The following is a 25,901-nucleotide window of genomic DNA, read 5'->3' as shown; positions in this document are numbered from 1 at the left end:
GCTGGCTCTGGAGATGTCATGCAGAGTTCTCCAGGTCTCCTAAGCTCTGGCATAGCTCTGTAGCTGAAGGAGATTTTCTCTCCATCAGTTACATAGGCAACAGTAACCCATCAGTTCCACAGCCTTCAGACTTCCTTCCCTATCCCTCATAGCCTCACTGTGATCCTCCAGCTTCAGCAATGCCACTTCTTGGAGGTGTGCCAGATGTCTGGGATGAAGGAAGGGGGAAAGCACAGGGAATTCTGCTGATATTATTCTTAGTCAATGAAGGAAATGGGTGATTAAGTGTACATGGGACTCACAAGTGTCCAACATATTATCAGTGCTGGTATTTGAGCTATGTACAGCGTATCAGAGAGAACTATTTCCTTCTATCTGTGTCTGCTTTTCTTCTTGACTGATGAAGAGATAAGGCCTCTGCTATCATGAATCACTATTGTGGGAGATAGTAAGATTGATTAGGCTTATTAAGTGAGTGAATAGGTCAGATACTTGCAGTACAAAGCTAACCTTCAGCTTTGATAGCTCTCAGGAGATGCTTTTATGTTTTACCCCCTCCAAAAGTAGCTTTTATGTCTACAAAGAGAGATTGGACTCCTCAAGAAAAGTCTATTTGCAAAATCAAGGTGGACAAAATAAAACAGTGACTGTACCAGTGGTTTACTACAAATCTTCATAGCTTTTGCAATTACTTTTAGTCTACATTGGAATGTCAGCTGAATTACCAAGGAGATCAGCATCTTACATAGACATCTTCTTAATTGTGAAATTCCATTTTGCCCTCTAAGTTTTTGTTTATTTCAAACATTAAACAGAGTGAATTATTCATTTAAATAATATATATATGTCTGCAGTTGTATTTTAAGGGTTGTTTCTTACAGGGCTGCTCACTTCTGAAGGTTGTCCTAGTTTGGGGACAGAAGTGTTAGGGCTGAACCGTGATGAGCTGCTCTTTGTACACTGAGGGGACAGCCAGGAGGACATGGTCCTTCTGCATGGGATGTCTCTCCTCAGAAGGTCAGATCTTGGAGATCTTAACCCTGACACGTGAAGTCAGACCCCAGTAAGCCGCACACCCTTGTAATTATGATACCCTTTGTCTTTGCATTGCTGAAAGGGACTATGTCTGTAATGGCACCTTCATCAGTGGTGGAACAGAAGCATCAAAGGCACTGTCAGAATTGCCAAGAGCCTTTACTTTGGTTTCTAAATGGATAACTTTTAGCAACTGAATTGCAGCACCTCTCATCAGCAAAACATGGATGAGGTACACAGGGAGACTGTGAGCTGGATTCAGGAATCATGTTGCTGTTGTATCAGTCCAGGTAGAAGTTTCATGAAGAGGATTCAAGAAAGTCTGTTTGAAAGTAGCAAATAACTGCAAGGTAATGTGGTTTGGAATCCACAACTTTAAATATATATGTTCAATGATGGGAAATGTCCTCTATGGACCAGTAAGGCTGGTAAAGTAATTTTCCTCATTACCAGTAAATGTAATTTACTGCTATGCTGCTTATTGTCATATAATGGAATATGAGGGAGAGTTCTCTGCTGTCACTAAAAATGTAAGAGCTCATTGCAGAACGTTTCTGTACAAATGGAGTTGGGTTTTCATTGTACGGATGGTCCTAATGGCAGGACTTAGAAGCAGCATATAGAATGCCAGACTGATGTTCGTTAGAAAGGAGCTTAAAGCTCATCCAGTTCCAACCCCTGCCACGGGCAGGGACCCCTTCCACTGGAGCAGCTTGCTCCAAGCCCCTGTGTCCAACCTGGCCTTGAACACTGCCGGGGATGGGGCAGCCACAGCTTCTCTGGTGTGGTAATGATAAGAGTTCCCTCTGCAATACCTCTTTTGCAGCTCTGGGAATGCCTCTGTAGCTTGCTTTGGCATACTTTGGTCTCTTGTGGTTTTGTTTGCTTTCCATCTCATGTGCCTATTTCTTTCTCAAAGATGCATAGTTGTTTATCTTGATCATCGGGTAATATAAAACCTGTTGACATATAAATAAAGGAAGCTGTTACTTGTAGAGCTTTTGTTGTTGGTGATCTACAAATTAGGATGAAGTTGTTATCTATTGTACAGCAAAGCTGCGTTCCTCACTACTTTCGTAAAACTAGATTTATGTGATTTTAATGTCTCCTATATATATATATGTAAAGGTGATAGTGAATAATAATCAGATAATGAAAAGAAAGAACATTTCTCAGATGATCAGATCCCTAACCTAATAGTACTGCACCTTTGAAGGTCTCTTCCAACCCAAACTATTCTGTGATTCTGTATCTGTGAATACATGTACCCTTCTGCTATGCACCAACCATTGTTTGAATGGAAGAGGTTTGGGTAACTTATTCCAAGTCCTAAACCCAACTCGCCTTCTGGCAGTGGAACCCTTCTGGAGGGATGGTTGCAACCACTGTAAGGCTGCATCTACCTGAGTTCTGTGGGAAGATGTTGGGAAGAGAAGCTGTGGCTGCCCCATCCCTGGCAGTGTTCAAGGCCAGGTTGGACATAGGGGCTTGGAGCAACCTGCTCTAGTGGAAGGTGTCCCTGCCTGTGGGAGGAGGTTTGGATCCGGTTGACCTTAAGGGCCCTTCCAACCCAAACCACTCTGGGGCTCTATGCAATGGATGAGAAACACTCAAGTTGCTGTTGAGATGTGGTCCCTTCCAACCTGGTGTTCTCTGATTCTATGATTCATTACTTTTAGCTGTTTCAGAGTAAGAACTGAACTGCTGAATTGCACTGCTGAAGCCAAGTTTTGTAACCAGCTTCTCAGTTTTTCCCTTTCATCCATTATCTTTACCTCAGGGAGATTACTCATGGAGGTAAATGTTACTGATGGGAATCAGGTTTGCAGGACCAGGTCCACAGACCTCATGTTTGTATTGCTGTTAGGTTGCAGTTTCATTTAATGGAGCAGCATTAAGCATAATGCTGTTGCAACACGTTAAATTGCATTAAATATAATCAGGCTTCACATTGTGCCTTGGGTTGATCATTGCCATATTTGTAAAAGTAAGGCTGAAGACATTTTCTTGGCATGTTCCAAGCCACATTATACAACCTGTAACACAATCCCATATTGGAAGGGCTTTAGTATTTTTAGGGAAAGGATTCCAGGCTTGGGATCCTCCATGTGGAGATGTCACTGGAATCGGCAGTGATGTAAAGGCTTTTAAAGCAACCTAATGCAGTAATTTAACACTGTTGAACCAGATTTAGACTATTTTACTTCTAAGCTCTTTCAGGTTACATCCTCATTATTTCAGCTGCCCCATGTGACACAGCAGAGATAACACTAAGTGCTTGTAGTTTACTTTTGCTGTTAAACTCTGCATTTAAAGGGAGCTCAGAGCTATACGTTTGTTTTCCTTGACACTTGGCATAGCCAGAAATGCACAGTATTGATAAAGACAGGAGGGCTGAGGTGGCTGTTAACTCTCGAGCTTTCTAGATTTGCTTTTCATACATCCCTGGCACATGCTGCGAAGGGAGAGCTCCAGCTATCTTGGGAAGTGGAAACTGTAAAAGAAAAGCTCTGAAGTGGGTACCCAAAGTTGCTGTACCTGTCCTATAAACCTCAAATCTCATTTGTCAGCCAGGATTGAGTAAGACTGTATTAGAATTTCACTGTGGGGAGGAGGTTTTGAGGCAAGTTTTCAGCTTTCTTTCTGTTATATTTTCAGTCTCACTCCTCTCAACAGAAGCTTTTCAGATCTTTGCATTATTGGGTATGTATTGATAGAGCATCGCATGGATTTAAACAATGAGTTCAGTCATTCTGTGAGCAGCTTCTGAACCACCATTGTTCCCGACCATGGCATTCATTTGGTAGGTAGCTCTCAGGTTTCAAAGTTATTAAAGGTTCCTCAGCCCTCCTCTTACCTCCCCCCTCAAAATCCTCTCAGCAAGCCCGTGCCACTCCGCATCCCACTTGATTAGACCCTGGTGAGAAATGTGTAGGTGAATGATCTTTTTGTATTCCCATCCTCTGTGATGCAGGATTTGAGAACCCAGGAATGAAAGCTCCTCTTGCCCCAGCGGGTTGTTGTTAACTCTCTGAATTCCTAAGTTAGAACAACATGAGCTCAGCATCTCCCTTTGTGTTTGCTTCTCTGCAGAGCACTGCCGTGCGATGGAGTCTCTTTGCTGCTCGGCTGTAGGAAAATTTCCTCTGGCTGCTTGAACTTCAGCCATTTGGGCAGGAGAGCTTTGGAATCCAACCAGTTTAGGATATTTTTCCCCGCCTGGAACTCATAGCAAAAGAGCAGGGCGTTAAAATGCAGCCTTTTGGCAAGGATTCAGGCCTGGATTTGGGGGCTGTATTAGCTTGTAGGTGATGGGCACAGGGGATTGTGCTCATTTCTTGAGCAACCTGGTCTAGTGGGAGGTGTCCCTGCCTGTGGCAGGGGGTTGGAGATGAATGAGCTTTAAGGTTCCTTTCAACACAAACCATTCCATGATTCTGAAAAATTCCAAACTAAATTACAGAGGATAGAAGGAAAAAGGAGATTATGTTGTAATCGTTGTGATACCTTTAGAAATGCCTACAAGAGATGCCTATAAACTATGTGTAAAACATCCCGAAAGTCTCTACAGAAAGCATCTTTTCCTCTTTTGCCTTCCAATCACTTAAAAGAGAGTTCACAGCATTGTCCTGGAGCCCCAAGGAACTCGTTTGAATGGAGAAAGTAAAAACCCCAAATCAACACCTATCCCTCAGCCTCAAGTCCATGCAGCTTGCCTGAGCAGGGAGGCCTCGGCGAGAGGGAAGGAATGTATTATCTCAGAGGGCATTTGTAATTATGCCAGTTCAGCCTTTGCTAATAGCTACCACACAATGTCGTTTCAGATGCCACATTCTCCCCTCCAAGTTTAGAATGGCAAATAGCTCTGTGGGAAACACTGACTCCCTTGAAGTGGGCGGTGTTGGAGGGTGAAGGAGAAAACCAAGAAAAGAGAGGAGCTGTTTTAACGTAGTCCAAGGGAAGGATGGGTCGAACTGGAATGGAAAATCCAGAGCCAGCGTCAGGAATGAAGTCCTTATTGCAGAGTGTTTTAGCCCTGAGGAGTAACTGTGAAAGTAAGTGATGGGAATGTTTCTTGGGTCAGCTGCAGCAACATGAAATAAGCTTTTCAGAGGAAATAACACTGCAGAGGGAAGAGATGAGTAGATGAAAAAGTGAATGTCATTTCCCAGAGTAGAGGGGGAAGTTAGACACTCAGAATGGCCTCTTGAAGACTCAATGTGCTTTAACTTAATGCATGTTACCAGCTTAACTTAGCAATTGTTGATTAAAGAAAACCAAGAGCATCCTCAGGCCAGGCATTGACCATGTTGCAATTGTGGGGCTTTTTATAAGCTGTGAAATGAGAAGTTGACATCCTGTGTTGAGTATCTACAGATAGGGTGATGTGAAGGCCTTGGAGATCCTGAGGGTCTGACCTACATTACTGGTACTGTCAGTACAGCAAGCTCACATGTCTTCCAAGCCCAAATAGTTAATCTCTGTCTGTCCCTCTTTCTCTCTTGTCTTCCTGCTTCCAAGATTCAAAGAGAAGGGAGAGTGCCAAGGAAAAATTTATTAGAGCACAGCATGCCCATTTCTTTTTTTAAGTCAAATGAAGAGAGTGTTGGATTTGGTTAAAATATGCTTCTGTTAAAATGGAAAGGGATTTAACCTCTTACTTTCCAGCAGCGAAGAGGGAAGAATCCACTCAATGCCTGTGCCAGTGATAGCTGATTTGTTGTTTTTAGGCTCAAACCACACACTGACACATGAAGGTGGGGTGGCTTCAGCCTGAGAATCACCTTTCAAAAGCAGATGAGCTCTTTAGCCAGCAAAAAACAATCATCAAAGATGCGGGGAGTCCAACTGTGGAGCATCTAAACCCATGTGGTGGTGGTGGAGGTGGAGGGGCTGAGAGCCTCCTGACCTGCAGATCAAAGGCTGCTTGAACCCTCTTTGGGAAATCAGAAGTCAGCACCTACACCAGGACTCCTCTAAAAGCAACCTTAAGAAGGCATGATGTGTGCTCTGTTCCTCCCTCTCTTTTGAGAGAGAGAACAGTATGGCCATTGTAGGGAAATGAAACAAATATCCATCACTAAAACTGCATTCAATTGTTCTGTTTGCTTTGATCAAAGTGTTTGATCATTATTTGTACCTTTATAATTTTCATGCAAAGATGACACCCAGAGGCACATTATCCATCATTCCTCTCTTCACTTCTAGGCAGGACAAGCATAATAAGCATCTATTATATATAAAAAGTCTATATGTAGCTGAAGAATTGTCCTATGAAGGTTTGTGGCTTGCTCCTGATCCGCACTGAAGCAGGCTGACAGACAACCTCAGCATAACATGGGTTGGAAGAAAGAGGCATCCTCTGTGAAAACCAAACTTTTCCAGCCCCTGCTGTGTTCCTGCTCCCTGGGAAGCAGCCTCACACAGCAGTGGGTATTAGTGATAAGGACATCAGTGGTATCTGGCCTCCTTCAGAGGCAGCATCCCTGAATTCTTGCTGGGTTTCAACTGGAGCCAAGCAGCGGGTGGGAATCATCACACTGCTCTTCCCTGGCCTGATTTAACTATTCCCTTCCCCCAGGAATGTGAAATAGGACTGTGTGTGAGCACATGAGCTTGGTTTCCTGGGGATTTAGGCCTTATGGCACTGACTGATTGTGAGCTCCAGCCTTTTTCCAAAGAGGATTTTAAAAGTCCTCTTTGCCATCTAAGCTCTGTGGTGGTCTGAGCTCACAGTTCTGCCTCTTCTCCATCAGGGCACAGAGGTTTTCTCCTCTTTATCCACCCATTTATATTGACACACAGGAATTTAATCATAAAGTCCTTATGCTCATAGCATAAGTCCTTATGCTCATAGCATAAGTTCTTATGCTCACACCTGGCCAAGAGCCAGCCCCCAGGGGTTAAACAGGGCTCGTGTGCTGCACTGTAGTTGCTTTGCCTAGCTCCATTTTCACTGTGTGCTTTCAACTGCCCCTTTTTCCTTTACCATACCAAATGCAAGCTGCTTCCCTTCATTTCCAAAGCTCATCCCAGCCTGTTCTGTGTTCTCTCATGTTTCCCCCGGCTGAGGAGGGAGGGGAGCTCCTGCCTTTTGCTGGCTCAGCCTTCATCATCTGCTCATTAAATTGCAAAACAAATGACTTTGTGTTTCCCCCTACCTCTCCCCTCATGCATGGAAGGAGCTCCACATCAGTATCTGCAGAGCTATTTCATTATGCTGCTTCAGAAGTCCTTCCTTAAAGCTTTCCTTTGCTGAGATGCTGACAAAAAAAGCCTTGTTATCAGTGGGGCTGCAGAGGCGCTCAGCCTGCTGCCAGTCACACTGACCCTACTGTTTCCTCGAGTCTCCAGGTCATAGAGGCTGTCTGATTCTTGCTGGCAGGGAATGCAGTGGAAATTCAAGCTGCTTAACCCTGTTCCCAGTTTGATAAGGCACAGGAGGCAAGAGCAGTGTGGTAGAGCTGGATTGTAATGTTCTGAGATACTCAATGGTGGGCAGGGAGGAGGATGGGGCAGTGTTCAAGGCCAGGTTGGACAGAGCCTTGGGCAAGATGGTTTAGTGTGAGGCATTCCTGCCCATGGCAGGGGGTTGGAACTGGATGATCTTAAGGTCCTTTTCAGCACAAACCATTCTATGATTCTATGGATGTGTGTTACCTTGGGGACCTGTTAGGCTGAATAAATGGGGACTTTAAATCAGGTGGTAGAGGAAATAACGCTTTATGGAACCAATCCTGAAGTGTTAACATGAAACAACTGAATTGTTCCAGTTTTGGGTCAACACCACAAAATGTTTGAAGGCTGAGCATAGAATCGTAGAATGGTTTGGGTTGGAAAGGACCTTAAGGATGCAGAAGGGATGAATTGCTCCCAACTTCTCTGACTTCTTCTCATTGACTTGTCTCCCTCTGCAGTGGAGCCATGCTCCCTCAAATCCAGCATGCTGGAGCAGAGGAAGCAGCTGCAGGATAGTTTTCACAATCCAGGAAACAAGTTCAAATAGTGCAGATATATATCATTCACTGCCAGGATGAATTTATTTGTGAGTTTAACTTAAATTATGATCGATCCATTCTATTCCTGTTGTTTGTCTTCCTGGACTGTGCGCTTTTTCTTTCCTGAAGGTATTAAATAGCTCCATAAATCCTAGTAATCCTTCATTCATGGGTTTTAAGGAAAAAGCCAGGAAGAAGGTTTTCAGGAGGAGGGACAGTTATGCAGTTATTTCCAGAGAATGTCCTGCCAAAAAAGCTAATTGTTCAAGTGTTAGAATGGCTTCTGCCACGTGATGGAATGAGCTAAATAAGGTGGGTTCTTGTAACAGCTCTTGCTAAAACATTTGACTGCTTGGTTCAGGTCTCCCAGCAAAGGTTTTCAGATGGAAAAATAAGCATCCTCCTTAGCTAAGGAGAACTTAAATGTGAATTATTGTACTGCTGTTGTAGAGGGCCTGGAAATGTCTTTTAGGGTGGGAATGAAGCGCCTCACTGATTTTAGTGATTCTTGACTTTAGGAGAATGATGATACCACCTTTTCTGGTGGGTTTGCACATTGCTTTGGCTGTGCTATGGCTGCAAATCAGGGAAGCCCTCAGAATAATGACCAGAAATGATGACAGTGGAATTCCTAAGGGTGCCTTACATCAATATGGCCATTCAACAGAGCTCAAGGATTACATAAAGCCCTTAATCTGCTTTATTTATTTTTGTTTTAGGAAGCTGTGGCTGCCCCATCCCTGGCAGTGTTCAAGGCCAGGTTGGACACAGGGGCTTGGAGCAAGTTGCTCCAGTGGAAGGGGTCCCTGCCTGTGGCAGGGGTTGGAGCTGGAGGAGCCTTAAGCTCCCTTCCAACCCAAACCAGTCTGGGATGATTCTGTGGTTTATGAGCTGTGTTCTTTGTACTGCTGTAAGTGGGAGCTAGGCAGATGAGGCAGAGCAGTATGGCAGTGGAATATTGCAGCCCAGTCAAACAACAGGCTGAATTAAAAATGTGATTTTTAGTTTAATCATCATTCTGAATTATTTTTACCTTGATGATTCTTTCCCAGCTTTGTGTCCCAAAGATCAGTGTAGTTAAAATGAAGAGTCCTTTATCTCTGTAATTATGCTTAAAGTGCATAGAAAGCCAGATTGGACTCTGGTATTGATTTTCATTGAAAGGAGCTGCAGATAGCACATTCAAATCCTAAACTTATCTGAAGTTGTAGCTAGGATGTCTTTTTCCCTCTTGGTTACAATCTCAGTTAATATAAATGCTGTGAATAAAGTCATAGCTTTGAGCACTACAAAGTGTGAAAAGAATTCTTCTCATCTCTCACCTCTATCTTCTTCCATGCACATGAGTGTTTTATTCTGTCTTTTGCAGAGGGTTTTTTCCCCCCATAACTCTTTGTATCCTACAATGCTTGTTGTGTATAATTCTTCAGAGCTCAGGTATGAAACATGAAGGAAAACAGGAATGCTATCCCAGAAAACAGTTGAATGCAGTAGCTCTGTGCTCTCTGTCAGAGGCAGCCTGGTTGAAGCGATCCTGATTCAAAGCCAGTCAAAGTCCATGGAAAAGCTCCTATGCCTTCAATGGCTTTTGGATCTTGGCCCACGGTTCTGGCTTTCCACCTTGTTTCCAGCTGCTGAAGTGCTTTAAAAGAGGCTAAAAATACATCAAATACTTTTCTAACATTACTTTTTCCATGTAAGTGACTGCCTTAGTTGCCATTTTGTCTTGTGGGTGGTCCATGACCCTATCTGTTGGTACCACCGTTGGTGCTATAAAGAAACTACAAGACTGGAGTGGATGCTTTTCCAGTTAGTAAGTATGATTTAGAGACAGAGGAACTTTATGAAATGAGTAGTGAGTCTCAGCAGTTACTGGTCTTGTTGTGCCAGTGCAGATGTCTGAAGGGATGTTGGTGTAGAAAGGAAAGAAAGAAGGGTTATATTCTAAGAAGGTAGCTTTTGGTTTTAGGACAGAAATACACCTTCAGTATATGACAATGTGTGCAAGGTGTGATTTACTGAACATGTTGTATAATTCTGGGGGGGAGAGGGGATGTGTGTGTGTAAGCTCTTACTGCTGTTTCTCCAATGTATTTCTCTTTTTGAGTGGCAAAATAGAAGACAGACTTTATTTCTCCCTACTGAAACGAAAGATACAGATGGAGGCAGCAGCATGCAAAGTGTGAGTTTCAGTTTCATCAAATCTGTTCAAATCAGTAGAGAATTCCCTGATCTCAGCAGAACTTGGGTAAGACTTCAGATTTCCTTTGCTTTTGAGGAAGACAAGTGATCAGTCTCTCTCTGTGCCTTTGGAGAGCACAGGTCTGAAGGGCTGATGCAGTATAACAGGTAGCACACACTAGCTTGGACCAATACTACCCCCACCGTTTGCTTTGAGTGCTCCCTCCTTTCCTGTGCTCTACCTATTCAGGTGCTGAATTCTTTCAAGGAGGGATGAATCTTATTCTTTCTCATGGTCTCTCAAGCATGCAGTAAGTGGTGGCAGCAGCAGTGATACTTTCTTGAGTGTTGTCTCAGGAAATGCTTGACAAAAGCCAGCTGTATCAATTTCCAGCTCACAGGATTCCAGAGGCATTTTAGCAGCATATGAGAACAAAACCCCAGGATTTGGGATAACTCTGAGCTTTGGGAAAAGCTTTATTCCCCTCTAAACTTGAACGTTGATGCTTTATTTTCTGGAATAAAACCATTTGAGCATCTGTGAACCCTGCCTGAGCTCAAAACCTAGCACCAGCCCCACACTTTGTGGCTTCAGCCCATCTTTCATTCATTAATTTTCAAAGTATTTTATGCCCTTGGTTATCTGGCTGCTTCCTGATGCCTTTAACAGCTTCCTCATAGCAAGTGAAGCTAATAAATTTACAGTCCCTGTTGTATGGAAGTCTTAAGCAGAGCCACTTTGTATAGGAAATAAAAGGGGAGCTCCATCATTTGATCCCTCTGATGTCTGGCAGTTGGTAGGGAAACAATACAAATAATAATGGTGACTGGTGAAATATATAGGAAGAAAATTTGATAATTGGGTGTGCAGGAAAATGTATGACCTGGAAGATGCTGGAGCAGCCACTGGAACTCGCCGCTTGGCTTAGGAAGCGTATTCCCAACAGCATTCCCAGCTCAGGGCCCTCTGTGGCAGCACAACTTGTTAATCATCACACCGTCAGGCTGGGCCAGGATGCAGCTATATAACTTAGGCTTTTGTGTTGCCGTGGATGCTATCTAAGCATTCCTGGAACAGTAATTTCCTTTTTGACCTCCATGGAAACAGTCATAAAACAATTCTTAAAATGTCAGGAGAAACTGCATCTAATGGTGGTGCCTTAGCCAAAGAAAACATATTCCAGTTTTGAAGCATTCCCACCAAAACACTGGAATCTTAAAGCTACTAATAGGCTGTGCATCGGTGCTTGAGCACTTTACCATGACATTTAATAAAATGTAATTCATATACCAGCTTCCCTGAAATCACACAATTCACCAGAGTGCACTAAAGACTTTCCAGAAGGGATCAGACAAAGGGAGAAGGGCACTGACCACTGTCAAGCTGGAGACAGAGAATGACCAAGTGCCTCGTGTTCTCCAGTAACACTGCAGCATGACAACTGGTTAATAGTTAAACCCATGTCACACTCCCTTAAGTATCTGTCCACTAGAGAAAGGGCTGTGGGGGCTATTGGTAAATGTATCACACAGTAGACTTCACGAAATAAATGTCACATCTCTGAGCAAGTCAATGCATACAACAGTTGTGTTTGTGTTCTTTCAATGATTTCAGGGTTATTAGATCCTGCTTTTTGGCACAGGGAAAAGCAGATTCCTCATGTGTTTTTATGGATAAATTGCCTCTTGAATCACAGGTGTCTTGTGCTTTAGTGACTTTGAGGAAGGAAGGCAGGGACAAACGTGCCAGGTGAGCAGTTGGAACTCCTTTGGTATCTTACCTTAGCTCATTGCAGTCACTGAGGCTGAGAAGCCTCCATTTCTTGTTGTCTCATGTCAGACTGGATCCAGTGCTTAGGTCTATATTTTCTATGCAGCAGGGTTTCTGAGTTTAGTGAGGTACCAGTGCCAGAGCAAATGGAGTCATCCCTGGCCTTGTGCTTGGTGGGATGATGGGGGAGGGCTGACAAAGTAATGGAAGACACTGCCCAGTGCTGGGAGGTGGATGTTGGACTTTCTCTGCTTCTCTTGGAAGTTGGCATATTGGGGTATTAATGCACTTTCAGGTCTGGAGGTGATAAAACCATAGAATGGTTTGGGATGGAAAGGACCTTAAGGCTCATCCAGCTCCAACCCCTGCCACAGGCAGGGACCCCTTCCACTGGAGCAGCTTGCTCCAAGCCCCTGTGTCCAACCTGGCCTTGAACACTGCCAGGGATGGGGCAGCCACAGCTTCTCTGGGCACCCTGTGCCAGCACCTCAGCACCTTCACAGGGATGAGCTTCTGCCTAAGAGCTCAGCTCAGTCTCCCCTGTTCTGGCAGGTTCAAGCCATTCCCCTTGGCCTGTCCCTACAGGCCCTTGTCCCAAGCCCCTCTCCAGGTTTCTTTCCTGCAGCCCCTTTAGGCACTGGAGCTGCTCTCAGGTGTCCCCTTCAGGAGCCTTCTCTTGTCCAGGCTGCCCCAGCCCAGCTCTCTCAGCCTGGCTCCAGAGCAGAGCTGCTCCAGCCCTCGCAGCAGCTCCATGGCCTCCTCTGGCCTCGCTCCAACAGCTCCACATCCCTCTTGTGCTGCTGCCCCAGAGCTGGATCAGGGCTGCAGGGGGGGTCTCCCCAGAGCACAGCAGAGAGGCAGGATCCCCTCCCTGAGCTGCTGCTCACACTCTGGGGGTGCAGCCCAGCACACGGAGGGGTTCTTTGCTGCTGAAATGTTCCTTCACTTTATAGCAGGAAAACATAACAGCTATTTGAGAGGTAATGCCACCAGTGTGAGCTGGCCTGGCCCTGCTGCAGCAGTGATGTACATCAATAATCTGGTAGGACAAACTTCAAAAGATGCAGCGAGTGAATTCATGCCAGCACAGAAAGTTCAATTGCTTATGGGAAGCCTATCCAAGCATATCAAATGCTCTGGTTCTGGAATTTGGGCTGTGAATCTTTCAGGATTAAGCTTGCCTTCATCTGCTGGAGGACAGTAATTCCCGTTTCCAGCAACCAAGAGAACAGATGCATTTGAAACATTCTGAGATTTGAATTTCCACCTCACAGAGTATGACCTCAAATCAGGTTGTGCTGACTGGGGAAAGAAAAGAGCACTTTTAACCAAACTTCTTCAGTGCTGGGTATGGCTTGGGTATGCTTCAAGTCTTTGATGGAAGCTTAGGGCAGCTCTTTATTAAACTGTCTCTAGCACATCCAGTTTGTGAGTTGCTGCCATATGGATCCCTGCTTATAGAATCATAGAATCCCAGCCTGGTTTGTTTTGGAAGTGACCTTAAAGCTCCTCCAGCTCCAACCCCTGCCACGGGCAGGGACCCCTTCCACTGGAGCACCTTGCTCCAAGCCCCTGTGTCCAACCTGGCCTTGAACACTGCCAGGGATGGGGCAGCCACAGCTTCTCTGGGCACCCTGTGCCAGCGCCTCAGCACCCTCACACGGAAGAGCTTCACCATTTTCACAGTAATTATTCCTTATATCTAACCTAAATCTCCCTTATTTAAGTTTTTGAGTTTATCCCCCATGTCTCTCTAACCCATGATTTTTCAGATTCCCTTAATCTTTTCACCCTGGAATATTTGATTTTTCAGTACACTGATTTAATATAACCAAAGTATGGAAAGCTTTAAAAAGAATTCTACATGAAGCTCTTAGTACAATATTTAAACCTTACTGTGAAACCTTCCCAACTCCTTAAATATTTCTCCCTTCTTAAGCCCTTCTGCACTTTGGAATGTGGAGTTTTGAAAGATGCTGCCTATTCATTTTATTTATATAGCTTTATTTTCCTATTAGATTTTTTAATTGCACCTAAGCTCATTCTCTTACTGTCAGGGATAGCATTTGACTGATGGAGCTGTAAACTTTCACCCTTAAGACAATTTAACATGATATTTCTAATCCTCTTATCTCTTCCATGGATCGTCAGTCTTGCTGGTAGGTTTTCTGGAGAGAATGATTTAATTACAAATGAATTCTTTCCATTTGGAATTGCTTGTTTTCCAGTCAGATAACTTATCTTCCTTCCAATGAAATAGAGCAATTAAAGTATTTCTAATTATAAATTTGAGTGGTGCAATTCAAAGTACTTCACTGGCTGTGTGTACTGTACTTCTGCTGCGGTAGCAGAAATGTACCTGGTGGAAACCTATCAGGAAATGGAGGAGCCAGTGAATTGGGAGATCCTGATGAAGTGATAGGAAAGGGAAAACTAACAGAAAGTTGCAGGAATGGTGGAATAAATGGAGATACGTAATCAGTGCATCTCTCTTCTTTAGTTACCATTTAATTTGTGGTATGTATAGTGGTATTTACTGCTCAGCCAAGTCATTTGGGATAGGTCTTTGGGAAACGCACCTGGAGAAAACCTGTAAAATGTCTTTTTCTTGCTTCTTTATGCCTGAGAAGAAAAGCTTTAGGATATATGAGATTCGGGAAGAAACAGAGTGATAAACACCCATGTGGGGCTGGAAGGTGTCAGCACAAAGCCTGAAGGGAGAAGGGGGGGGTGCTGTGGATAGGTACCATTTTGGGATCTAAAGGGGAGTAGATATCATGGAGAACCTGTGGAAAACTTACTGGGTGGTGCTGATGTGGAGGAGCTGGGACTGTTGGAAAGGATGATGAGGGGCTGGAGCAGCTCCCGTATGAAGACAGGCTGAGAAAGTTGGGGCTATTCAGCCTGGAGAAGAGAAGGCTGCTTGGAGACCTCATAGCAGCCTTCCAATATCTGAAGGGGGCCTACAGGGATGCTGGGGAGGGAGTATTCATTAGGGACTGTAGTGATAGGACAAGGGGTAATGGGTTCAAACTTAAACAAGGGAGGTTTAGACTGGATATAAGGAAGAAATTCTTTCCTGTGAGGGTGGTGAGGTACTGGAATGGGTTGCCCAGGGAGGTTGTGAATGCTCCATCCCTGGCAGTGTTCAAGGCCAGGTTGTACAGAGCCTTGGGTGAGCTGGTTTAGTGTGAGGTGTCCCTGCCCATGGCAGGGGGGTTGGAACTGGATGATCTTAAGGTCCTTTCCAACCCCAACCATTCTGTGATTCTGTGGTGCATGAGTTGTGAAGGGTAGCTTTGTATGAACGTCAAAAGAGGATTTTAGAAGTGATTTAGAGCTCACTTACAGAATCCCAGACTGGTTTGGGTTGGAAGGGACCTTAAAGATCGTTCCAACCCCCTGCCACATGGATACAGACCTGGTGTCCACAATGAGTGGTACACCATGTCCCAGAGGTGGGCAAGGATGAGCCCAAGCAATATTGCGAGGGGCCCAAAATCAATCTTTTCCCACACTTTCCTTCCCAACCTCCAGTCAAGTACAGCGCATTCCAAAGATTTCCCTGTGAAATCATCCATAATCATGTATGTTACCTGGTAATCCCTATGTTCACAGCAAGTGGAAGCAGGCAGATGGCAAGGACTGTCTAGCAAAAGGTCGTCCAGGTTTCCCCCACTTGAAAAGGAGGATAAGCATGGCTGCTCTGGTATTTGGGATTTATTGCAATGTAAATGTCTGGCCATCTCCTGGAAAAATAACTAAGGAATGTTTTGTCTGCCTTCAGTGATGCACCTTGTGGAAACTTTGAGCCTTTTCAGGGTGGTGATATATTAATTGCAAGGTGAAAACCTTGCTTAGATGCACAAAGTTTCTTCAGAGGAGAAATGGTCGGTGTTTGCATTGTTAATGGAAAAGGAATTTAAATGGGAACTTTGTGGACAAAGTGTCTTAAGTTTTCCTAGAATCAGTATTTTTTTGCATAAGCAAGAACATAAAAATAACCCAGATTTTGGAAGAAATGGGCTCACTATTTGTGTCACTGTGGAGAGTTGCAAATTGAGAAGGTCCAGGACTACTCATAAGCCATGCTCATGCATTCACACATGGGCTTCATAGAAATGCAGTGTGTGGGTGACACCAATGTGCTGTTGCAGGATGCTAGAGTTTAATGCTACTCCAAATAAGTCATGCCTTTTGCCATCCTTTGTAAGTAATTACTCAATGGGATGAGGTTGCAATGTGCTTTCAAGGATTGATGCAGAATTTTGCTTCTTCTCACCAACAGTTATTTCAATGGATGAGTAGAATATTTATAAGAGATGGGGAAAAGGCCTCAATATTAACATTTTCAATTAACATGACACATTTCCATAACAAATATGCTGTGAGATGTCCATAAAGCAGACACAGCAATTCACAGTAACTCTTCCATTAGAGCTCAGGGACTCAGGATGACCCTTCATCCTTGCAGTTTTGGACTGGGTTTTCTGCTTCTAGTCCGCTTATGATGTGGCCTATGAGCCCCTCTTACAGTTGAGTGTTTAAGCCCATACTTAAATCTTCTTAAAGTCACTTTGCAGATCTGGGCCCTAAAATCCATTCAGGAAAAATGGATTTGAGGCTTCTTTGTTCAAGTTTTACTGGACAGTTGGCACGTGAACTGTGTGTCCTGCATGGCTCCGTGTAATTAACATTCCTGCTAAAGGTCCTTTAAAAGTTCAGCAATATGGGATTCGTTTTCAAAGAACTGGCTTTCCACCTTTGACCTTTCGGAGTATTTCTAAGGAATTACAAGGATGGATGAGTTTAAACTATTCCGAGTTGTTCCTTCCACACTAAAATGTATTATAGTGATCTGAGTGCCCCAGAGAGTCCACTTTTGGGGAGAGAGAGCACAAAAAGAGTTTTGTGAATGATATAAAAGGCCGTGGGCAAGTTCTTCATGGTGGGGGTCTTCCTGCTGGAGGAGGGGAAGAAAAGCTCTTCTCACCTTCACAGTGAAGGACCTTCCTCTTCATAGATTTAGGTCAGACATTAGGGAGAAGTTCATCCCTGTGAGGGTGCTGAGGCGCTGGCACAGGGTGCCCAGAGAAGCTGTGGCTGCCCCATCCCTGGCAGTGTTCAAGGCCAGGTTGGACACAGGGGCTTGGAGCAAGCTGCTCCAGTGGAAGGGGTCTCTGCCCGTGCAGGGGTTGGAACTGGGTGAACCTTAAGGTCCTTTCCAACCCAGACCAGTCTGGGATCTGGACCTTAGGGAATACATAATGTTAGGCTAGGAATACCCTTCTGCAAAAAAACTCATTCCTCCTGAAGTCACTCGAAATGACATTATAGGAAGAACAGCATTTCTCTGTGGCATGAAGCATTTTAAATGGTTATCAGAGCCTGTCTCACACCCATCAGGATGAGTTATGAACTGTGGTTTGCAGGAGCTGAGTAGCTTTGACACGGGAGAATTGTCCTTTGTCCGAAAAATAAGAACCAGCTTCTCCAGCACTTCCCATCTCACATGCTTTTCCCAAAGAGTGGAGCTGGAAGGGGCAGTTACTTGATATCTGATGCATTCAAACACATAAAGAGCAGTGGGGTGAAATTTTACTGTATTTGGATAATCCTCTGCCACTGAGGCAATCCAGTATTTTGTTTCAGATGGCTGCTTTTCCCCCCCCTTTCCCATGGAAGTAAATTGGTGCTTTCTTAAATATTGACATTAATCTTCTCTGTTGGAAGCCAACCAAGCTTCTGTATTTCTTATCCTCCCAACTCGTCTGTACTTCAGCTCTGTTTACCAAACGGACTATATTGCATTCCCATAAATCCTGTCATTCGGGTTTGCTGTGATATTAATTTATTGGTACACATGCATTTGCAACATCAATTACACCCTATCTCAACAGACATAATTCTCTCTTCAAAGAAGGTGGAAAGCTCTGCAGCTCTTGGGTTTCCACATCCCCTCCCTCTGCCCCGCTGCAGAGCGGCTGAGCTCCTCTGGGCTACGAGGCACCAGGAGCCTGCATCTGTTACAGCAGCAGAGGTGAATGAGGAGTATCCCTAGGGTTAGTTTGGTTTTCCTGGTATTTTGTTCCATGCTGTGCTTGTACAAGAGGCAGTTTTCCCTCAAACCCAAAGCACTGCGTTTGTGTTGGTAGGAAGGAGCTCTTAGATCTGATGGGAACACAGACTTCCGCCTTGGAGAGCAGAATTGGGCACTGGCTTCCAAAATCGTGTAATTTGAAATGAGTTTTGAGATTTTAGGGGAAAGGAAGCCCAGAGATTTGTTTTGTTTCTTAAACTGAACAGCTGGAATTAATGGCTACAAATGTGGTTTGGGTTGGAAGGGACCTTAAAGCTCACCCAGCTCCAACCCCTGCTACAGGCAGGGACCCCTTCCACTGGAGCAGCTTGCTCCAAGCCCCTGTGTCCAACCTGGCCTTGAACACTGCCAGGGATGGGGCAGCCACAGCTTCTCTGGGCACCCTGTGCCAGCGCCTCAGCACCTTCACAGGGAAGAGCTTCTGCTCATCTCAGTCTCCCCTGTTCTGGCAGGTTAAAGCCGTTCCCCTTGTCCTGTCCCTGCATACCCTTGTAAGCATGGGAAGCACATGGGACTTTTACCTAAAGGTTAGTTTTATCCACATCCACTGTGCTTGGAGGCACATGGGCTTGTTCCTTAGGGAGAAGTCTTGCAGAATGCATTTGAGTTTTGTTGCTGTAGGTTTCCAAACATACAACCTGCTCTTTCCCTTCATTACCCCTTAGATTGTTGGCTGAATCCGCATGTAAAAATGGGTGCATTTCCCTGGTCCTTTTTACTGGAAAAAATGACAGTGAATGCCCCTGGGCTTTTTTCCCCTCAACACTGCAGAAGTTTTCAACATTTGACAGTGAAATCCAAGGGTCCATTTTCCTGGTTTTCCTACCAAAGCAGTGAATAACTGCAATCCAGATTGCTTCTCCCCTGGGCAGACTTGCAGGGGCTGTGAGGGGATCCCAGAGGCAGAAACCCCCTCATATTTTCCTCTCTTTCCTTTTGTTTCCCCCAGTTGCTCACTTAACCTGGCCAGGGCAGCTCCCAATCCCGTGAAATGATGGAAAACTGTTTCTTGCAGCCTGCCATCCCTTTGGGATTTGTTCCTGTGCAAACTGCTGCAGGAATCCCAGCCTGCCTTTTATTCTTTTTACCCAACTTCCCTTCTATTTCTATATTTTTAATGCAAATTACCCCCCAATTCCCCTCTCCTTTTCTATTTCATACTTTTGCCGTAGTTGCTCCTCAGTAACCCATGAGTTCCAATGGAAACCGAGTGATTTGTTTAGAAGTCCCTTTCCATTGGGATACCTTTCCAACTTGCCACACTCGGCTGCAGCACAGATGTTAAGCACATTTAACTGTACAGCCAGAGTGCATAGTTTTAACATAACTTGTCTTGAAAATATTTATTCAAGCCAAGACAACAGAAAATTAGAGTAATTTGATTGCTCAGGCTTAAGGAATAGATTACTACTGTTCCAGATGTAAGGAACAACAGACTACTGACTCTCTCTAGGCTGAAAAACCCCATCTTTGGCTCCTGATACCAACCAGGTTTGCTATTATGTTCGTAGTAAATCTTTGAGAAGTTGACTGCCTTTAAAAGATTATTCAGTTGAAACTTGTGCCAAGTCGCGTTAGGAGAATTTCACCCCAAAATAAGCTCATTAGGAAGGGTTTCAAAATACCCAGTGCTCCAAGGGTGCAATATTACAAAGCAGAGTTATAAATCATCTTGGCTGGGAAATCAGGGTGCCAGATATCTCTTGATACTTGGACTACACAGAGCTTTTAGCAGTCATTACCCATTAAGGCTAAAGATCAGGCAGTTGGCACAAGAGATGTGTGAGCTGGGTTGTAGGGTTGTTATTTTCTTCTCATATTCAACTAAATCTTTGTTTAGCTTTGCAATTATCACTCAACCTTTCAGACCTGTTTTTACTGGGGTTTTACCTCCTCTTTTTATATGATTTACATGCAATTACCATTTTTATGCTTATTCTTTGTATGACTCGCCAGGTTTCTGAATGTATAGAAATCTGGAACTGGAAAGCAAGATGGAAATGTTGCTTTACTCAGGGTTTAAATATATATTCCTAACAGAATTCCAGCCTGGTTTGGGTTGAAGGGACCTTAAAGCTCATCCAGCTCCAACCCCTGCCACAGGCAGGGACACCTTCCACTAAAGCAGCTTGCTCCAAGCCCCTGTGTCCAACCTGGCCTTGAGCACTGCCAGGGATGGGGCAGCCACAGCTTCTCTGGGCACCCTGTGCCAGCGCCTCAGCACCCTCACAGGGAAGAGCTTCTGCCTAATGGTATTTCTTCCTAATTCTTCTTCCCAGGAATTCCTAAAACATCTTCCTAATAATAGCTTCTGTTTTTAAGCTGTTTGTACAGTCAAATTGTCCAAATACTATTGGACTATGGAAGGATATTTCAAGGTGTTTTTCTACAACCTGTATTTTCTGCAACTGCGATCATCTGTATCAGCCCTTCAGAGGTGTTTTTGGATATGCAGGCTTATATTCCAGCTTAGCATACAAGTACCTGAGCTGTTTTTAAGTGAACTGATCATACGTGGACCAGTTGGCAAGCTGGGGATAAGGCTAAGGGGCTAATGCCTTGTGCCTCCTCATTTTTCCACTTGTGCATGTAAACTGCCTTCATACGTTTCCCTTTGATGTTTTATAGCTAGATGTCTTTTTGACTTGGTAACTTCAATGTGATGTCCACAGATGTATAGTTTTCTTTGTGGAAGAAATGCATGTGCAGACAAGGAAACCAGGTTCACAGCCCCTGGAGACTGTTACCTCCAATTGACGAGCATCAAATGGCTCTGGGCAGATGCTCTTGATCAAAGTATCGTTTTGCTGTGGGTCTCATCTCCATTTTCTCCTGGGTACCATTTTTATTTCATCTTTTATTTCTGGTGGTATTTGCAGTTTTAATAACGCTGTCAAAGACAGGGTCAGCGGTGAGCAGAGAGAGAACCAACGTGCAGGGGTCACAGACTGTTAAAGGAAGGATCATTCTACAGCTGTCTCTCTGGTTCCCTCCAAACAGTGTGTTGATCGTTTCTCATAGGATGTTCTGTTTATTTGGAAGATTATTTTTCCAGGATTAGTTTTCCCTCCAACCCCAACCTTTTTTCACAAAATCCTACCTATGTCTAGGTTTTTCCACAAACAGCACCATGAGACTTAATGCATGCTCCCTTGCTGATCTTGCCTCTCTGCCACACCTCTACTCCAGCAGTACATGGAGAAGCCAAGTAAGAAACTTAGGTCCAGTGTCTGTTTTTACTTAAGGGCCTTGTTATTTTAGGGTGAAGAAGAGTACAAGGTAATCGAATTTATAATTGCTTTTGTACAACAGCTCCCTGTGTTTGAAATTACTTCCTTAAATCCATCCTTCTTTTTTCTGGACAGGGAAAAGTGCTGTATTTTCACTTCTCTTTGTGCAGTAATCATCATACAACCGTAGAACCATTTGAGTTGGAAGGGCTCTTAAAGCTCCTCCAGCTCCAACCCCTGCACGGGCAGGGACACCTTCCACTGGAGCAGCTTGCTCCAAGCCCCTGTGTCCAACCTGGCTTTGAACACTGCCAGGGATGGGGCAGCCACAGCTTCTCTGGGCATCTTGTGCCAGCGCCTCAGCACCCTCACAGGGAAGAGCTTCTGCCTAAGAGCTCAGCTCAGTCTCCCCTGTTCTGGCAGGTTCAAGCCATTCCCCTTGGCCTGTCCCTACAGGCCCTTGTCCCAAGCCCCTCTCCAGGTTTCCTGGACCCCCTTTAGGCACTGGAGCTGCTCTCAGGTCTCTCCTTCAGGAGCCTTCTCTTGTCCAGGCTGATATAATATAATGGTTCTAATGCCATGAATGTGCCCTGTCAGAGCTGAGTGGAAGGAGTCATTCTTTAGTGAAGTAAAGCACTGTTTCTGCTCCCTTCTGAGTCAAACCCTGTACTTCCCTTAGCCTTGGTATAAGTATGGATATCCTAATGGTCCAAACACTGTATGCCTTAAATCTAGTGTTAGCCCTCAGAGTTTGCACATAACAGCACTTTGAATCATGGTTCCCTAAATCTGAGGTAATGCAAGCAGAATCTTTGGGTGGATAAGTGCATTTCAGGCTGCTAATCAAGTACTGTGGCACTCTAATGGCGCTCTGTGTACATGAGCAGCTGGAAGTCTAGTTTAGCTGTCTGAAGGGAGTTTTCCTTCATTCCTGGCCTTCCACATCCACCTATGGAAGAATCCAAATGCTGGTGTATAAAAGGTCATTAGGGGCTGACTTACTGCTTAAATAACAGCACCGTGTGTCGTTTTTCACATAATAGTAGGGATGGAGCAGAGCGCCCTTTAAAAGGGAACTCGAGCCATGCTGCTAAATGTTAAGTGACAGCCCAGTGAAAACAAAAGTCTTCATTTTACTCATTTGTCTGCTTCCTCACCAGCCAGAAATGGCACAGAGTGCTCTTATTAAATCTCCAAGCATGCAAGGAGGAGAAATCCTTGGATTCTAAAATTGCTGAGTACACACGAACGGTGCCACAGTGTCCTCGCCTCGTGCCAAAGCAAATCTCTGACTTATGTAATTCTTCTCCTCATTATTTGAGTTAGGTAAAACATTCAGCCCGAGTTGATTGTAGGAGCTTGGAATCTGCAGGGTCCTGCAGTTTATCAAGGGTGCCACCGGCAAGCACAGCGGCTTTGGATTTCAGACAGCCCTGAGAGTGGGGTTGGCCACGCTGGCTTGTGCTCAGCACCACAGGAGTGTCCTGATCAGTGCCTGCTGCTGATTTCTGGTAACCTGGTTCTGTGTGAAATGAAAGTTGTGGCTTCTGGGTTGATCAGGGCTTAGAGCCAGGCTGAGAGAGCTGGGCTGGGGCAGCCTGGACAAGAGAAGGCTCCTGAAGGGGAGACCTGAGAGCAGCTCCAGTGCCTAAAGGGGCTGCAGGAAAGAAAGCTGGAGAGGGGCTTGGGACAAGGGCCTGTAGGGACAGGCCAAGAGGAATGGTTTGAACCTGCCAGAACAGGGGAGACTGAGCTGAGCTCTTAGGCAGAAGCTCTTCCCTGTGAGGGTGCTGAGGCGCTGGCACAGGGTGCCCAGAGAAGCTGTGGCTGCCCCATCCCTGGCAGTGCTCAAGGCCAGGTTGGACACAGGGGCTTGGAGCAAGCTGCTCCAGTGGAAGGTGTCCCTGCCCATGGCAGGGGTTGGAGCTGGGTGAGCTCTAAGGTCCCTTCCAGCACAAACCAGGCTGGGATTCTTAGAGGCCAGAGAATGCTGTGTCCATGTGCTGATCCTGTTTAGCCCAGGAGGTTTTTCCCCTGCAGTTAAGCTCCAAACCACCAATCCATCTGTGTCAAGGTCCCACAAGCCCACACCATAACACCAGGTAACTGTGCCTGTTCAGTCAATCCTGGTCTTATTTTAGGTCTGCATCCTGCAGGAGTGCCACACATTCAAGTTCCATAAGCTTCAATAAGATGACTCTAGTGGCAGCAGAGCAGGGGTTTTCCCTCTCCTCACTTATATACCTACCGTGGGCAAATAAACATGAAACTTAATTAAAGCCTAGCCCATGATGAAGTGGCCTTCAGGAGATTGTGTGCAGATGAAAGGGGCTGCAGGCAGACAGCGTGTGATGGTTTAGAAGGGCTTTCAGACATTTCTACCCTTTGCTTTGCTTTTCCTTTGTTTTCACTGCTTGTAACTTGTAGAGCAGTTGTAAGTTAGTAGCTTTGTCAGGCACTTTTCAGCCACTTGTGCAGCTTTCACAAGTGCTCAGCATTTCCTAATTCAATAGCAGCTTTACTGCTGGCTTCAGTGGGAGCACAGGGGAGACCAAGTGCCTCTTGGAAAACCACGCTGGTTTCCTCTTGAGTTTTCTCTTTTTGGCTCTCAATACATAGAATAAAGGCAGTAGCAGCATCAAGTGATCATTGTAACACTTAAAATCTCAGTTTGTTCCTTGCTTTCAGTGTTTCAGTTTTGTTCCTGTGTTTCCAGACACCGGGATCAGTTTGACCCCAGTGTCACTTTCAATGCGACTGCCATAGGGGTGAGGGACAGGACATGCAGATATGAATTCATTGTTAAGAGTTATTTGTTAGGGAGAAGTTCCTGTTCATGTGCATTATGTGCCTTTGCATACATGTGGAAATCCCTCTTTTCTAGTACTATGTGTTGCTTTGTTCTGCATTCAAGTGCTCAGTGTAGGGGCATCTCCTGCTTCCCTTGGTGACCTCTCTGTCTAGCCTGGCTCTTTCCCATCACCAGTGACATTTGGTACCACTGGGACTTTCTTGTCAACCAGGTACATAAGAAGCTGATTCCACCACTGTTCTCTGCTGACTTCCATGCACTGTGAGCTATTTTTGTGTTTATTTACTTGAAATATAAACCCACCTGCACTGCTTTACATAAATACAGGCCGAGCTCTTGCAAGAGTCCTGCGTCTGCAGTGCAGTGTTTATCCACTTGGAGCAGAGATCAAGTTCTCCTTGCCTGGCACAATGTCAAGCATAATGGCATTAAATAAACCAAATCCTGAAAGCTTTGGGCAGTCTTTTTATTTATCGTTGTTAGTCAGAACTCCCTCAACCACAGTGGGAACCCTCCCAGAGCTGGGAAGCAGTGTATGGATACGGATGCAAGCCTCCAGCGGGATACCCCCTGGGTATATGTGCAGAGCTGGTGAGGTTGGGATGTCCCTGACCCCAGAAGGTTGATTGTGCTGATGTCTGGTGCTTTGCCAGGAAAGTAAATGAGGTTTTTGGTTCTGAGAAGCCAGCAGTCTCCTGAAGGTGCCACAGTTTATGCTGCACAGGGTGGACATGCAGGGATTATTCAGCTTTTCTTCTCCACTGCCACACTTAAAGGTCTCTAGATATAAAGGGAGACCTTTTCAAGAGTTAGCTGGAAAACTTACAAGTTCCTCATCCCCTTCACCACCTCCATCACCTCTTATGCCTGGGAAGTAAGAGTATATCCTTGGACAAGATACAAGGATGTTTTGCTCATCTCTCATTCCACTTACTAAGTTTGTTACATGTTTAAACCCTCTAAAGTGCTCAAAGAGGTTTGCTTTCTTTCTCGTAAGGCAAATCTGGGAAGTGCAATGTTTGGGTGTCAGAGCACACTGGCTTTGCTCATCCTTGCTCTGCATTAGGCTTGCACAGACAGGAGCTCTGTCACTTCAGGTCACTTACTAGGTCAGGCTCTTGCATTCACACACCTACTGTGAGACAGCTTAGTCCTGATTTCTGTCCCTGTGCTTCAGCCTTACATGAGTATAAAGCTGCACACCAAGATCCAAGCATAATTAATAATTAATTCCATTCTGGAAGGGATTTAACAGAGGTTCTGCTCATCAGTGGAAATAGTAAGTGCATTTATTGCTTTTGGGTATGACAGTGCAGGTTACTAAAGCTCCGGGCTAACACTGCTGTTGAAGGGCTCAGGTAGGGGTGGATGGAGTTTGATTCAATAAATCTTGGTTATTAGGGACTGTAGTGATAGGACAAGGGGTAACAGGTTCAAGCTTAAACAGAGGAGGTTTAGACTGGATATAAGGAAGAAATTCTTTACTGTTAGGGTTGTGAGGCACTGGAATGGGTTGCCCAGTGAGGTTGTGAATGCTCCGTCCCTGGCAGTGTTCAAGGCCAGGTTGGATGAAGCTTTGGGTGAGCTGCTTTAATGTGAGGTGTCCCTGCCCATGGCAGGGGGGTTGGAAGTGGATGATCTTCAGGTTCTTTCCAACCCTAACTGTTCTGTGATTCTGTGATTCTGAAGTGGGTTTTCAACCAGTTTTAGCTTGAAGGAGCAGCAGCAAAGCTTTGATTAGTAAAAATGTCAACATTCTGCATCAGCCCTGTAG

The 25,901-nt window shown here is 44.9% G+C and overlaps 1 protein-coding gene across 4 annotated transcripts in view; it reads left to right on the top strand.

Annotated features, from left to right (window-relative positions):
* Window positions 1-25,901, top strand: part of ROR1 (receptor tyrosine kinase like orphan receptor 1) — a 180,945-nt gene that overhangs the window by 80,284 nt on the left and 74,760 nt on the right. The window contains exon 1 of one of the 4 annotated variants that reach the window (XM_005151180.3): window positions 5,054-5,090. The exons of the other annotated variants lie outside the window; for them this stretch is intronic. The gene's annotated coding sequence lies outside the window, so the exon portion shown is untranslated. Of the gene's footprint in view, window positions 1-5,053; window positions 5,091-25,901 lie in introns of those variants that run through there. 4 annotated transcript variants of the gene reach the window in all.

This window comes from Melopsittacus undulatus, chromosome 6 (assembly GCF_012275295.1).
Source record: "Melopsittacus undulatus isolate bMelUnd1 chromosome 6, bMelUnd1.mat.Z, whole genome shotgun sequence".
In the NCBI taxonomy this organism is placed as follows: domain Eukaryota; kingdom Metazoa; phylum Chordata; class Aves; order Psittaciformes; family Psittaculidae; genus Melopsittacus; species Melopsittacus undulatus.
Note: the sequence above shows the minus strand (reverse complement) of the source record. Positions and strands in the feature narration are given on the sequence as shown.